This window comes from Balaenoptera borealis, assembly GCF_965194805.1.
Source record: "Balaenoptera borealis genome assembly, chromosome: 5".
NCBI classification, from domain to species: Eukaryota; Metazoa; Chordata; class Mammalia; order Artiodactyla; family Balaenopteridae; genus Balaenoptera; species Balaenoptera borealis.
In genome coordinates, this window is record NC_138862.1 from 67,962,200 (window position 1) to 67,978,553 (window position 16,354).

A 16,354-nucleotide genomic window follows, 5' to 3' on the forward strand; every position below is an offset into this window, starting at 1 on the left:
TGCTCCGCAACAACAGAAGCCACCGCAATGAGAAGCATGCGCACCGCAATGAAGAGTAACCCCTGCTCACTGCAACTGGAGCTGCTACAAGAGTAGCCCCTGCTCACTCCTCTGCAGCTGGAGGGGAGGCACAGCTGAGGATTTAATGAGAACTTTGAATTGCCTGAACCCTCTCGGCCTACCGAAGTGACCAACTCTCCCTTGTTGGAAGAGAGAGGACTTCCGCTGCTTAAAGGTTATAAAGAGGCCTCAAATGAGGCAGTAGGGTCACCAGATAATGTGCAAGATGTGCAGTTAAGTTTGAATTTCAGATAAACAATGAATAATATTTTAGTATCCTAATCTCCTGTATCCTACTTTTTTATTTGCTAAATCTTTCAACCACACTTTCAAGGCAATCCTTGCCCTCTTCAGGATCTGTTCCCACCTCCATCTGATCACGAGATGCACAGTTAAGACCAAGACTCTGTAAAACCTGACTGAGGGAATACAGGCTTGATAAGAGAAGAAAGAGAAAATATACAAAAGAACTGCAGGACTGGGCTAGCATGTACTGGCAGGAAATGGGAGTAGATCCTGGGGGTGCTGGATCAAGGGAGGAAGAATAAAAATCTAAAAAAGGGATTTAACATCTGGTTATTAACGGGTTTTGAGTGACAGTTCTAATACACCACTGGGATGGTGCTTGAAGATTAGAAAAAACATGACACGTACCTAGCGAATGAAATAGACATGCAAACTGTGGAGGAAAGTCTCAAAGGGCTTTGGGAAGTTGGAATGCTAGAATAAGCCTGCTTATAAACCTGAAAACCTATCACTGTCTCTGTTTCTCAGCAGGGCCTGGAAGATACTTCATTAACCAAGGCGATGAGAAACATGCTGGTGAGAGAGGGACACACATTTTCAAAAGTCCAGTAGTATCTGTTCTCTGTAGGCCAGGACTGACAGTAGAAGACACTTCTACAGAAGTGGGCTTTACAGTATCAATGGGGATGACAAAATTCTGGAATAGCAGAGACCAGGGGTGGCACTTAAACATCAGAGGTATTGGTCATAGTTAATGTGATGGGCAGCAAGTTTGGAACAGCAGCCAGGGGGGCCTCAGAGATCCCTAGAGATGGCTCATAGAACACGGTATTCCTGGGGGCAAGGAGACAGGCTGCCATCAGAGGCCCTGTGTGACTGCCCTATTTGTATGCCCCATGAAGCCGACCCTGCATAAAATATTCATACAATAGAACAACATAGAGCATTTAAAAGGAGGATGCTATAGGTGCACACACACTATAAGTCTCAGAAACATAATATTGTTTGAAAGAAATTAGTCACACATAAAAAACCATACAGTATAACTCTATTTATATAAAATTTGGAGTCCTGGGCAAATTAGACTATATTCATTAGGGTGCATACATAGTCTGTAAAACCATAAATCGAACAAGAAAAGGTTTATCACAAAGGCAGGATGAAGACTACCTTTGGGGGGAATGGTGGGCTTTTGACCTCAATTTTCATCTCATTCATTTTTGATCCCAGACAATTACTGATCTGCTTTTTGTCATTAAAGATAAGTTTATAGATAGTAGATTGACTTTCAAGAATTTTACATAAATGAAATCATACGGTGTGTATTGGCTTGGTTACTGGCTTCTTTCACTCAGCATAATTTGGAGAATCCACTTATTCTTTTTTTCAAATCTTTTATTTATTTTTTTGACATATAGTTGATTTACAATATTGTGATAGTTTTAGGTGTACAGCAAAGTGATTCAGTTACATATATTTTTTCAAATTATTTTCCATTATAGGTTATTATAAGATATTGAATATAGTTCGCTGTGCTGTAGAGTAAATCCTTGTTGCTTATCTATTTTATGTACAGTAGTTTCTATCTGTTAATCCCATACTCCTAATTTATCCCCCCCCCTCCTTTCTCCTTCAGTAACTATGAGTTTGTTTTCCGTGTCTGTGAGTCTGTTTCTGTATATAGATTCATTTGTATTAATTTTTAGATTCCACATATAAGTGATATCATGTGATATTTGTCTTTCTCTGCCTAACTTACTTCACTTAGTATGATATTCTCTAGGTCCATCCATGTTGCTGCAAATGGCAATATTTCATTCTTTTTTTATGGCTGAGTAATAGTCCATTATATATATTCCATTATATATATATATACATATATATATATATATATATAAAATCTCACATCTTCTTAAACCAATTGTCTGTTGATGGGCACCTGGGTTGTTTCCATGCCTTGGCTATTGTAAATAGTGCTGCTATGAACCTTGAGGTGTGTGTATCTTTCCAAATTAGAGTTTTCATCTTTTCTGGGTATATGCCCAGGAGTGGGCTTCCTGGATCATATGGTAGCTCTAGTTTAGTTTTTTAAGGAACCTCCATACTATTTTCCATAGTGGCTGCACCAGTTTACATTCCCACCAACAGTGTAGGAAGGTTCCCTTTTCTCCACACCCTCTCCAGCATTTATTATTTATAGACTTTTTGATGATAGCCATTCTGACAGGTGTGAGGCAATACCTCATTGTGATTTTGATTTGCGTTTCTCTAATAATTAGCAATGTTGAGCACCTTTTCATGTGCCCGTTGGCCATCTGTATGTCTTCCTTGGAGAGATGTCTATTTAAGTCTGCCCATTTTTTGATTGGGTGGTTTGTTTATTTTGATATTGAATTGTATGAGCTGTTTGTATATTTTGGATATTAACCCCTTGTCAGTTGCATTGCTTGCAAATATTTTCTCCCATTCCATAAGTTGTCTTTTCATTCTTCTTTTCTGATCTACCTAAGGCTATAAAGTTCCCTTTAAAATCTGTCTTAACTGTATCCCCAAAATATGCTATGAAGCATTTTCATTATTGTTCAGTTCAAAATATTTTCTAAAGTCCACATGGGTCATTTATAAATGTGTTTCTTATCTAAATATTTAGGGGATTTTTAGTTTTTTTGTTTCTTTTTGCTTTTACCAATTTTAGCTTAATTACATTGTGGTCAGAGAACATGATCTGCATAATTGCCAGCCTTTGGTTTTGTTGTGACTTCTTTATGGCTCAGCATGTGGTCAAATTCTTTAATATGTTCTGTTTGGGCTTGAAATGGAAGTACTTTCTGTAGTTGTTGGGTACAGTGTTCTATATAAGTTCATTATGTAAAAATCTCTTAATCATGTTAATAAAATCATTTAAGTCCTTATTGAATTTTAGGGGGGATTGTTGTTCTATCAATTACTGAGAGAAACTTAAAATCTCCCACTATAGTTCTCCATTTTTCTATTTCTCTTTGTAATTCTGTCAATTTTTGCTTTGTATATTTTGAGGCTATATAATTAGGTGTATTATAAATTTTAAATTGTAATGTCTTCCTGTGAATTGAGCCCTTTATTGTTATAGAATGATTCTCATTAACAGTAATTCTTTTTGCCTTGAAGTCTTCTTTGCGTGATGTTAATTAACATACCAGCTTTTCTTGGTTAGTATCTGTATACTGTATCTTTTTCTGTCCTTTAACTTTTAACCTCTCAGTTTCCTTATATTTTAGATGTGTCTAAACATTTATTTTTAGTTTTGATAAATCCAGTTTATCAATTATTATTATATTTATTGTAATTGTTGATATATTACAGTTTATATCATTTTATTTGGTGATTTTTATTTGTCCCACCTTTTCTGTGTATATTTTTCTATCATTTCTTGCCTTCTTTTAGATTATTTCCCAACATTCTAGTTTTTTCCTCTACTAGGTGTGAAATTAAACAATTTTTTCCCATTATTTTAAGGATTACTATAGAAATTACAACAGCCAAACTTACCAGAGTGTACAGTTAATCACTATCTCCTCTTGGACAATACAAAGCCCACAGAACACTTTTCATACCATTTAAACCCCTTCCAACTTACATGTTGTTTTTATTTTGCATTTTATTTTTTTTAAATTAATTTTTACTGGAGTATAGTTGCTTTACAATGTTGTGTTAGTTTCTACTGTACAGCAAAGTGAATTGGTTATACATTCACTTTGTATAGAAAGTGAACATATATCCCCTCTTTTATTTCCTTCCCATTTAGGTCACCACAGAGCACTGAGTAGAGTTCCCTGTGCTATACAGTAGGTTCTCATTAGTTATCTATCTTATACATAGTAGTGTATATATGTCAATCCCAATCTCCCAATTCATCCCACTCCCCCTTCCCCCCTTGGTATCTGTAAGTTTGTTCTCTACATGTGTGTCTCTATTTCTGCTTTGCAAATAAGTTCATCTGTACCACTTTTCTAGATTCCACATATAAGCGATATTATATGATATTTGTTTTTCTCTTTCTGACTTACTTCACTCTGTATGACAGTCTCTAGGTCTATCCATGTCTCTGCAAATAGCACTATTTCATTCCTTTTTATGGCTGAGTAATATTCCATTGTATATATGTACCACATCTTCTTTATCCATTCCTCTGCTGATGGATATTTAGGTTGCTTCCATGTCCTGGCTATTGTAAATAGTGCTGCAATGAACATTGGGGTGCATGTATCTTTTTGAATTATGGTTTTCATCTTTTCTGGATATATGCCCAGGATTGGGACTGCTGGATCATATGGCAGTTCTATTTTTAGTTTTTTGAGGAACCTCCATACTGTTCTCCATAGTGGCTGTACCAACTTACACTCCCACCAACAGTGTAGGAGGGTTTCCCTTTCTCCACCACCCTCTCCAGCATTTATTGTTTTTATGATGCATTTTAATATCTTATCTTTTTTATACCACAAGATGTCATTATTGTTTTATATAGTCAATTTACCCACATATTTATTAGTTTATTGTTCTTTTATTTCTTTTTTTTTTCTTTTTTTTGGCCATACCACGCAGCATGCAGGATCTTACCTCCCCGGCCAGGGATCAAACCTGGTCCCCCTGCAGTGGAAGCACGGATTCTTAACCACTGGACCGCCAGGGAAGCCCGTCCTTTATTTCTTCTTACATTGCAGATCTTCCCTGTAGGATAATATTCTGTCTATCTGAAGTACATGTTTTAGAATGTTTTTCTTTCTAAAACCACTTTATTGAGATATAATTAATATACAAAATGCTGTACATATTTAACGTATACAACTTAAGGAGTTTGGAGATAAGTACACTCCAGTCAAACCATCACTTCAGACATTAGAATTTCTTTTAGTGATGCTCTGCTGTTGAAAAACTCTCTCAGTTTTTGTTTATTTACCCTTATTCTTTTTTTTTTTTTTTTTTAATAAATTTATTTATTTATTTATTTATTTTTGGCTGTGTTGGGTCTTTGTTTCTGTGCAAGGGCTTTCTCTAGTTGCGGCGAGCGGGGGCCACTCTTCATCGCGGTGCGCGGGCCTCTCACTGTCGTGGCCTCTCTTGGTGCGGAGCACAGGCTCCAGACGCGCAGGCTCAGTAATTGTGGCTCATGGGCCTAGTTGCTCCGCGGCATGTGGGATCTTCCCAGACCGGGGCACGAACCCGTGTCCCCTGCATTGGCAGGCGGATTCTCAACCACTGCACCACCAGGGAAGCCCATATTTACCCTTATTCTTGACAGATATAAAATTCTATTTTGGCAATTATTTTCCCAGTGCATTGAAGATACTACTTCACTGTCTTCTAGCTTTCCTTGTTAAGTTGAGAAGTCAGCTGACAAGCTGTCACACCTTTGAAAGCAGTCTGTATTTTTCCCCCTCTGGCTTCTTTTAAGATAGTCTCTTTGTCTTTGTCTTTCTGATGTTTCATTATGATGTGCCTAGGTATGGATTTCTTTTTATTTATGTTGGTTAGCTTCTTAAGTTGGTATATTGCTGTGCCTTTTTCATTTTCAGTGAGTTATCCATTATCTCTTCATATACTGTTTCTCCGAATTTCTCTTTCCTCTCCTACTGCAACTCTGATGAATTGATTTAGACCTTCCCATACTATCCTCCTTGTCTCTTAACTTTTCGTTTGTATTCCCCCAGTTTTTTTCCTCTAGACATTTTTTTCTGTCCTATCTTGTAATTCACTAAATATATCTTTACCTATATCTAATTTGCTGTTAAACATGTTGACATTGTCCCTACTATGAGATATAATCCCTGGTCCTTCTCGGGCTGTAATGGTTGCCATGCATTCAATTAATACTTACTGAGTACTTTCCATGTGCCAGGCACAGTGCTAGGCCTTGGATATACAGTGGTGAAAAGCACACAAGACCCCTGCTCTCATGGAGCTCACAGTCTAGTGGAAAGAACGTACATTAAACAAGTAATTAAACAAGCACATTCATTTCATATTGTAGTAAATATGATGCAAGAGAAAAACAAGGTGCTGTGAGAGAGAATGAGTGTTAGAGCTTCCACTGTGCCTGGCTCACCTCCACAACAGCTCCCATCATGATTTATACTAATTGTCTGATCCCTGTGGCTATTATTTTGCCTGACACCATTCCTCCCTAACAGGGATAGACTCTAGTTTGACTCTGCTTCCCTCTCTCTGGCTGCCCTGCTGACTTAGCATGGCCTGGGTCACTCTTGCTCTGAGAAACAAAGTTCTGAGAAAACTGAGCCAACAAACAGGTGACAGAAACATAAAACTCCTAGCGTAAGGGATTTGGAGCATGTAGGGGTGGAAAAATCACTCTGGAGTTGTCAGATGAACCTGATCCAGATAAAATACTCTGTGCTTAGATGAACAAACAGATAGTGCGGTAAATAAAAGTACATTTTGAGTACTGTTTGAAGCAGTGGCATGTAAATGCCTCCTATACCTTGAGAAAGGCCCTCACAATAATAGGGGAGATCTTGTCACAAAACCAAACCTAAATATATGGACTGTGAAAAAAACAGAAAATAGAACATGCAGTCAATGAATCCACATTTTCTCTGTCATCATCATCTGAGAAACAAGCCATTATAGCCTCAGGGTTTCAGGACCTTAGAAGTCCTAAAATGACAGGAAAGTGCCTTCCAGTGTCTTCCCTGAACTCAGGGCCTGGCATTTCCAATCAAATCTCTGCTCCACCAGCTGCATGGTCTTGGGCAGGTTATTTAACCTTACTCACCCTGGGCTCAGTTTCCTCATGCATAAAATGTGAATAATAATGGGTCTCCTATGGTTCCCCACCCCCAGTTTTATTAAGAATCCTAGGGGTTCTTAAATATTTATATATGAAAGGCATTACACTTTTATAATATTTAATTTTTTCAGCACCCAGCTCAGTGCTGAGCACATATTAGGTACCCAATAAATGTTTTATTGTTTGATTAGCTGTGCTTTTATTACTGGGGTGTCTCTGAAATACTGAGGCTGCATCTCTGAGATAAATGAGTAGGTGGTCCCTGTGACCCCACAGAGGCTTTCAGAGGCCTGGTGATAAGTCTACAAAGAGTGACTCAGGGGCATTCAAAGACAGCTGAGCCTAGCTAAGGCCCTCAGGGATGGAAAAGAAGAGCCTTCCTCCATTGACCTGCTCAAGTGCCTTGCTGGACTTATTTACCTTCCAACTTCCTAGGCAGACCTAGTCACAAAAGCAGAGAGCAATATGGATATTCTTTGCCTAAATGAATAAATTAAAAGCACTGGGTAATGTATATTGTACACTCTTAGTCAAGTTTAGCTAAAAGGAAAGCTCAAGCTGGCCAGAGGCTTTGCCAACCACCTGCTCAGCACATAAGGTTGTATGATGCTCGTTGGACACTGACCCTGTCCCAAGCCCCACACCTGGATCTGGAGCTTTCTTTCCTAACCAGAGCTCTATCCCACGCCCTGGTGGTCTTCAGTCAGCTCACATGTTTTAACTTTCCCAGTGGAGCAGCAGGAACTATCTTCTCTATTCTGCCATCTGCTTCGTCACCACCCCACGCCAAATCATGAACTGTCAGAGGATGGGGTCGGGGCCTGCCTGCAAGGGCACCACCTCTGGCTGCTTCCCTGATTGTTTAATGGAAACTTTAGCTCTGCAGGGAACTCTGCTCACGGGGGCCCAGAAGGAGCTCCCTCTGAACTGCACTCAGTCCCAAACCAGTCTGTGACATGGAGTAAGAAGGGATTTGCTCAGAGAAGTAGAGAGACAGTCTGCACATCTCCACCTGAAAGGGTAAGGATCATCCTAGATATTCTGGTGGAAATTCTGATGGACCCAATCAATAGATCATCTGAAACTCAAGGAGATTTTCTTCTACCACAAAGAAAACTAAGGCCACAATTTTCCTTCTCAAAGTAGCCTGAACCACTACTTGGAAAGGAAGTTTGATATTTCTAATTATGGTTTTCTTAGTAATCAGCTGACAATAATTTTAAAAATTGAGAACTGAGATAGAATTAAACACTCAGATATGAGCTTGGTACATCGCAGTTAAGGACAATACTTAAAGAGTAAAATGATTAATCTTGGGTTCACAGCTGTGGGGTAAGACTGCAAGAAAAGTTTATTTCCTGAAAGCTAAAGACCAGGCTCTCTCTCTAATCCCAGACCGTATTATCCTGATAAATAAGGAAGTTGTGCTTATTAACAGGAGCTTAATAAGATTGCAGACCCTTTAAATATCCTGAAGACACCAGCCGCTTACCTCTCCAGCAGCAAATTGTGGTGAGCAACTCAAGGTCATTTCCTGCCTTGTCCTTGACTACCGGCTACAGCCTGTGGACATGGCTGACCAGGGCATGGAGCCACATGAGTCATTTTTCTTCCAGCATATGGATATGAGGGCAGCACCATTTCACAGGAAAGCACAATTTTGTTTTATTTTGTCTAATGTGGTTCTGGGACAGCACAAGCTGTCCCTAATCTGAGGCGAGAGAATTTGATTTCCTCTCTTACCTGTGGAAATGGGTTCAGCATGTAAGCCTATTTAATCACAAACTATTAACACTAACCTTACTAAGATGGCCAGCCCTGGGCCACCACAGATGCAGCGCGGATCCTTCTCGCTGAACCTCGCTCCAATCTCAGAATACAGAGCTCTTGGCAGCCCCATCAACCACAGGAGGCATGTGTGATTGAAACCACCATATATTTCCTCAGTTCAAAGATGCATATTTTTTATTCACTAGGAGAAGAAAACACATTACTATTTTAATAGTTGACACCAGAATTCCACTAAGGGAAGAGTACAACCACTTCTCGCAACAGTAATGTACATTCATGTTGATGCTCTTTCCAGTGCTATTTTCAAATTCCTCTCTGTTATCCCTAATTCCTCAATCAGAGCCTAATATAGACAGCCGCCTTGTATTCCTGAAGAGTTGGGGAATAAAGGAAGAAAGGTGGTGCCTGTGTGGGGTGAAGCAGGGGGAGACAGGACCACAGCTACAGATGCTGAAAGACAGGGTAGAAGCCAGGAAACAGTAGAGAGGCTGGCTGCAGTGTGGACAGACTAAGAGAGAGACAGACACAGGAGAAACCCTGCAGTCGAGGGGACAGGGAAGGGAAAACAGGTAGATGGGGCTAGAAGGCCTTGGGGCTGTTATACGGAAAGGGGCTTTCCAAGTGATAGGCATGTACTTGTTTAACACATCTGTGATGATAATTCATGAAAATCTAGTACCTTGACTATTTTTGCAAAATATAATCTCAGTAGCACTTTCTATGTTAATATTATCTTCATGAATATAATTTTCAGTGGTGTCATAATAGTCTATTGAGCAGCTTTACCATGGATTACTTAACATTTCCCTATTTTGGACTTTTAAATAAATTCAAAGTTTTAGCTATTAAGGATGATGCTATGAATACCTTTATGTATAAAGCTTTTTCATAGCTATGATAATTTCCTCATGATAAACTGCCAGCAATGGAATTTACCAGTTCAGATGATATGAAAGTTTTGAACTCTTGTTAATATTGGTAAAGTAGTTTCTACTTCCATCAATACTAGAGGAATCCCATTTTCTTTACACAAAAGAAGCTCTCTATTAACTTCCACTTATTCTCTGGAGGGAGATGTTCTTAAGACTGATTGGTATTCTTAGAGGTATAATTGCTAAGTCAAAAGATATGCACATTTGAACTTTTGGTAGATAATGCCAAATTACCTTCCAAATAGGCTATACCACTTAAACTCTCATCAACCATGTATGAAAATACTCATTCCTCCACATTTCTGCAAACATGGGTATTATAAAATTCATCATAAAACTATTTCGGTCAATCTGATGGTCAAAGATATCTTATTATTATTTTAACTTAACATTTCCACAAATGCTAGAGAGGCTGTCTTTTCATATTATCAGCCACTTGTATTTTTTTCATCTGTGAATTGCCTGTTCATATACCTTGACCATTATACTATTAGATTGTTCATATTTTACTTACTGATTGTAGAAGACCTCTAAATATTACAAAAATATATTGCCTATTACATATATTGCAAATATTTCCTTCCTTCTTTGTTTTTAATGCTTTTTATTGTACAGAAGATTTTAATTTGTATGTAGTCAGATCCATCCATCTTTCCCTTTTGAACACCTGTGTTTTTTATCTATTTTAGAAGGGTCTTACCCATCCAAGATTATAAAAATATTCTCAGAAGATTTATTCTAATATTTTTGTTTTTTATAGTTAGCTATTTAATCTATATGGAATTTAGTTTTGTATGAAGTGTGATTTCATTTTATTTTTCAAAAAAAATTAGCAATTGTCCATTTATCACAAAATAAATTCATAGTTTTCTTGGATCTAGCTTTTTTTTGTTTTGGGCCACGTGGCTTGAGGGAATCTTAGTTCCCTGAACCTGGGCCCTGGCAGTGAAAGCGCCAAGTTCTAACCACTGGACCACCAGGGAATTCCCTTGGATCTAGTGTTATACTCTCTAATTATTACCTTCATAATAGGTTTTGTTCTGCTAGAGCAAGTTACTCCTTGATATTTTTCCTGTTTTAAAATTTTATGGGTAATTCTTGTGTATTAACTTTTCCAGATGAACTTTAGAATCATCTGAAGAGCATTTTTTTAAAACAATTAATTTCTTTGAGACTACACTGAATTCATATACTAATTTGGGGAGGAATAGTACCTTGCTATAATATTAAATCTTTCTATGCATAAAATGGCATTACTCTCTATTCATTTATTTACTGGACTACTTTTCAATTTATTTTTATTGGTATTTTCAAATTTTTCACTTTGTCTTGATAAAATTTTAATAACAGCTTTATTGAGATACAATTCACGTATCGTAAGGTTCATCCTTTTAAAGCGCATTATTCATTGGTATTTAGTGTCTTAATAGAGTTGTGCATTGATCACCACTGTCTAATTGCAGAAGATTTTTATCATTACTTATAGAAACTTCATACCCATTAACAGTCACTCTCCATTCCTTTCCTCCCCCTAGCTCTTAGCAACTACTAATCTATTTTCTGTCTCTGTGAATTTACCTATCCTGGACATTTCATTTAAGTTGAATCATACGTGGCCATTTGTGTCTGTCTTCTTTCACTTTGTATAATGATTTTAATGTCCATCTGTGTTGTAGAATGTTATCAGAACTTTACTTCTCTTTATGGCCAAATTATATTCTGTTATATGGATATACCACATTTTGTTTATCCATTCATTAGTTGATGGATTTTGGGGTGTTTCCACTTTTGGCTATTAAGATAATACTGCCATGAATATTTGTGTACAAGTTTTTGGTGGAGGTATGATTTCAATTCTCTTGGGTATAGATATAGGCATATATACTTATACCTATATATATCTGCAATTACTGGGTGATATGATAACTCTATTTATAACACTTTTAGGAACTGCCAAACTGTTTTCCAAAGTGATTGTACCATTTTACATTCCCACCACCAATTTATGGGAATCCTAATTTCTTCAACTCCTTGTCAACACTTGTTACTGTCCATTTTTTATTATAGTCATCTTAGTGAGAATAAAGTTGTATTTCATTGTGGTTTTGATTTTCATTTCCCAAATGACTGATGATATTGAGCATCTTTTCATGTGTTCCATTTACTCCTATGTTTTTTTCTAAGAGCTTTTTGGTTTTAGCTCTATGATCTATTTAAGTCAATCTTTGTATGTGATCTGAAGTAAGGATCCACCTTCATTCTTCTGCATGTGGCCATCCTGTTTTCTCAGCATCATTTGTTGACAAGACTATTCTTTCTCCCAGTGAATGGTCTTGGCACCCTTGTTGAAAATCAGTTAACCATAGATTCATGGGTTTATTTCTGGACTCTCCATTCTATTCCATTGATCTATATGTCTATCCTTATACCAGTACCACATAATCTTGATTGTAGCTTTATAGTAGCTTTGAAATCAAGAAATGTGAGTTATTAACTTTGTTCTTTTTCAAGATTGTTTTGACAATTCTGAGTGCCTTGCAATTTTATATGAATTTTAGAATCAACTCACCAATCTCTACCCAAAAGTTCAGGTGAGATTCTGATAGGAATTACATTGAATCTGTAGACCAATTTAGGGAGTATTGTCATCTTAATAATATTAACTCCTCTGATTCATGAATATGATATGTTTTTCTATTTATTTAGGTTTTCTTAAATTTCTCTCAACTATGTTTTGTCATTTTCAAAGTACAGATCTTCTATTTGTTTTGTTAAATTTATTGCTAAGTATTTCATTTTTAAAATACTATTGTAAATGGAATTTTGTCCTTAATTGCATTTTCAGATTGTTCATTGTGTGTAGGAACTTGATTTTTATATTGATCATGTATTCTTCAAACTTGTTGAACTCATTTATTTGGTCTTATAGTTTTTCTTAATATTTTCTATATAGAAGACCATGTCATGAAGATAGTTTTACTTCTTTCTTTCCAATCTGAATGCTTTTTATTTTTTTTTGCCTAACTATTCTTACTAGAACCTTCAGAACAATGTTGAGTAGAAGTAGTGAGAGCAGACATACTTGTTCCTTATCTGAAGGAGAAAGCATCTAGTCTTTCACTTTTATGTGTGAAGATAGTTGCGGATTTTTCAAAAATGCCCTTTTTCAGGTTAAGGAAATTCTCATCTATTCCTAGTTTTTTCGTGTTTTTATCTTCATAAAAGGGTGTTGGGTTTTGTCAAATAATTTTTCTGCGTCTATTGAGATGAACATTGTCCTTTATTTTATTAATGTAGTGTATTACAATAATTGATTTTCAGATGTTAACCCAACATTGCTTTGCTAGTATTTTGTTGAGAATTTTTGTTTCCATATTCATAAGGGATATTGGTCTGTAGTTTTCTTTTTGTGTGATTTCTTTCAATGGTTTTGATATCAGAGTAACATTGACTTTATACAATGAGTTAGGGAGTTTTTTCTCCTCTTCTATATTTGGGAAGAGTTGGTGAAAGATTGGTGTTAATTCTTATTTAAATGTTTGGTGTAATACATCTGTGAAGCCATCTGGGCCTGGACATTTCTTTGTAGGAAGAATTTTAATTACTAATTCAATATCTACTTATTATAGATCTATTCCAATTTTTATTTCTTCCTGAGTCAGTCTTGGTAGGTGTCTTTCTAGGAACTTATACATTTCACCCGGGTTTTCTAATTTGTTGGCATATAATTTTTTATAATATTCTCTTATAATCTTTTTATTTCTGTAAAGTCAGTAATAATGCCCCCTCTTTCATTCTTTAATAATTTGTGTCTTCTCTCTTCTTCCTAGTTAATCTAGCTAAAGGTTTGTTAATTTTGTTGATCTTTTCAAAGAATCAAATTTTTGTTTTACTGATTTTATTAGTTTTTCTAGCCTCTGTTTCACTTATTTCCACTCCAGTCCTTTTTTCCTTTTTTCTGCTTGCTCTAGATGTACTTTGCCTGATTTTGCAGGTTGTTTCTCATGGAAGGTATTGTAGAAAACTAGATTATTGATTTGGGATCTTTCTTCCTTTCCCATAGAGTTGCTTACAGCTATACATTTCTCTCTAAGCACTGCTTTGCCTGCATCTCATACATTTTGGTATGTTGTTCATTTTTATTCATCTCAAAGAATTTTCTAATCTACCTTATGATTTCTTCTTTGATATATTGGTTATTTAGGGGTAATGCTGTTTAATTTCCACATATTTGTGAATTTCCTGAATTTTTTAATGTAATTAACTTCTAACTTCATTTCATCATGGTCAGAAAACATACTTTGTGTGATTTCAATCTTTTTAAATTAATTGAGGTATGTTTTATGGCCTAACATATGGTCTGTCTTAGTTCATACAGGCTACTATTAAAAAAAAAATACCATAAACTGCATGGCTTGTAAACAACAGAAATTTATTTCTCACAGTTCTGGAGGCTGGGAACTCCAATATCAAGACACCAGCAGATTTAGTGTCTAGTGAGGGCTTGCGTCCTGGTTTAGAGATGACTGTCTTTTTTCTGTGTCCTCACATGGGGAAGGAGGCAAGGCAGCTCTCTGGGCCTCTTTTATGGGGCTCAGTGCTCATGACCTAATCACCTCCCAAAAGCCCCACCTGAAAATAACATCACATTAGGGATTAGTAGGGATCAATTAGTAGGGATCAATATATGAATTTGGGGGAGATACAAACATTTAGTCTATTGCACAATCTATCCTAGAGAATGACCCACGTGTACTTGAGAAGACTGCATGTTCTGCTGTTTAGGGGTAGAGTGTTCTAAACAGTTATCTGTTTAGTTCTAATTGGTTTACACTGTTGCTCAAGTTATACTATTTCCTTGTTGATCTTCTTCCTAGTTGTTCTAGTTGTTTCAGCTGATGAAACTGGAGTACTGAAATCTCCAACTATTACTGTTGAATTGTCTCTTTCTCTCTTCAATTCTGTCAGTCTTTGCTTCATGTATCTTGCAGGTCTCTTGTTATGTACATATATGTTTAGAATTGTTATGTCTTTCTGATAGATTGACGCTTTTATCACTAAAAAATAACGTTATTTATCTCTAGTCATAAGTTTTGTCCTAAAGCATATTTGTCTGGTATTAGTACAGCTGCTCCAATTCTGTTTTGGATACTGTTTGCAAGGTACATCTTTTTCCATCCCTTTATTTTAAACCTAAGTGTGTCTTTGAATCTTGTGTCTCTTATTACAGTATATAGTTGGATCATTTTTTTTAATTCATTCTGCCAATTTCTGCCTTTTGATTGAGGTTTTTAATCCATTTACATTTACTTACATTACTGCAAAAGTAGGATTTATGTCTACCATTTTGTTGTTTGTTTTATGTGTGAATCTTAGGTCTTTTTGTTCCTCTATTCCTCTATTACTGCCTTTTATCGGATAAAATATTTTCTAGTATAACACCTTAAGTCCCTTTTTGTTTATTTTACTATATATTTTTTAGTTATTTTCTTAGTGGTTGCAGTTAACATCTTAACTTAAAACAATCTAATTTAGATTAGTACCAACTTAATTTCAATAGTGTATAAAATTCCTTCAAAGCTCACCAACACAACATTATAATTATTCTTTATGTGGTTATCTTTTACATTAGAAAGGAGAAGAAAAAAAAACCATTATTTTTTTCCTTGGTAGAAAAAAAAAATAATAAATTAGATAGAAGAAAAGTATTACAAACAAAAATACATTTATATCCCCTCTTATAATTATCTCTGTAATTACCTTTACTGGTGTTCTTTATTTCTTTACGTGGATTTGAGTTGTCGTCTAGTGCCCTTTCATTTGAACCTAAAGTATAACAGTTAATATTTCTTGTAGGGCCAGTCTCTCACTTTTTGTTCATCTGAGAATGTCTTAATTTCTCTTTTGGTCTTGAAGTACGATTTTGCTGATTATAGAATTCTTGTTAGACATTTTTTTTCTTTCAGTACTTGAACATGCCATCCCTCTGCCTTATCATGCGGGGCCTGAAGGCCTGTATAGTTTCTGAGAATTCTATCAGCAGTTGATCTCATTTAGGATCCCTTGTATGTGATGAGTTGCTTTTCTCTAGTTATTTTCTCTTTGTCTTTGCCTTTTGCCAGTTTGATTATGATATCTAGATATGGTTTATCTGAGTTTTTCTACTTTGATGCATTGAGCTTCTTGAATGTGCAGATTAATAGTTGTTTTTTTTTTTAAATCAAATTTGAGATGTTTCCCACCATTATTTCTTCAAACAATCCTTTATGCCCTTTTCTGTCTCTTCTCTCCTTCTGAGACTCCCATCATGTGTATATTGATATTCCTGATATTATCCCATAGGTCTGTGAGACTCTGTTTATTTTTTCTTTATTCTTTTTTTTCTCTTGAACTGAATAATTTCAATTAATCTGACTTTGAGTTTGCTGATTCTTTCTTCTGCTAGTTTAAATATGCTGTTGAGTCCATCCAGTAAAAACTTTATTTCAATTACTTTACCTTTCAGTGACAGAATTTCTATTTGTTTCTTTTCATAATTTAT

The 16,354-nt window shown here is 36.0% G+C and overlaps 1 long non-coding RNA gene across 3 annotated transcripts in view; it reads right to left on the reverse strand.

Moving 5' to 3' along the window:
- The window catches only part of LOC309630149, a 118,082-nt gene that overhangs the window by 81,673 nt on the left and 20,055 nt on the right, over nucleotides 1–16,354 (reverse strand). For all 3 annotated transcript variants that reach the window (XR_014245453.1, XR_014245454.1, XR_014245455.1), the window contains exon 2: nucleotides 8,890–9,062. This is a non-coding gene — a long non-coding RNA (uncharacterized lncRNA). The remainder of the gene's footprint in view (nucleotides 1–8,889; nucleotides 9,063–16,354) is intronic.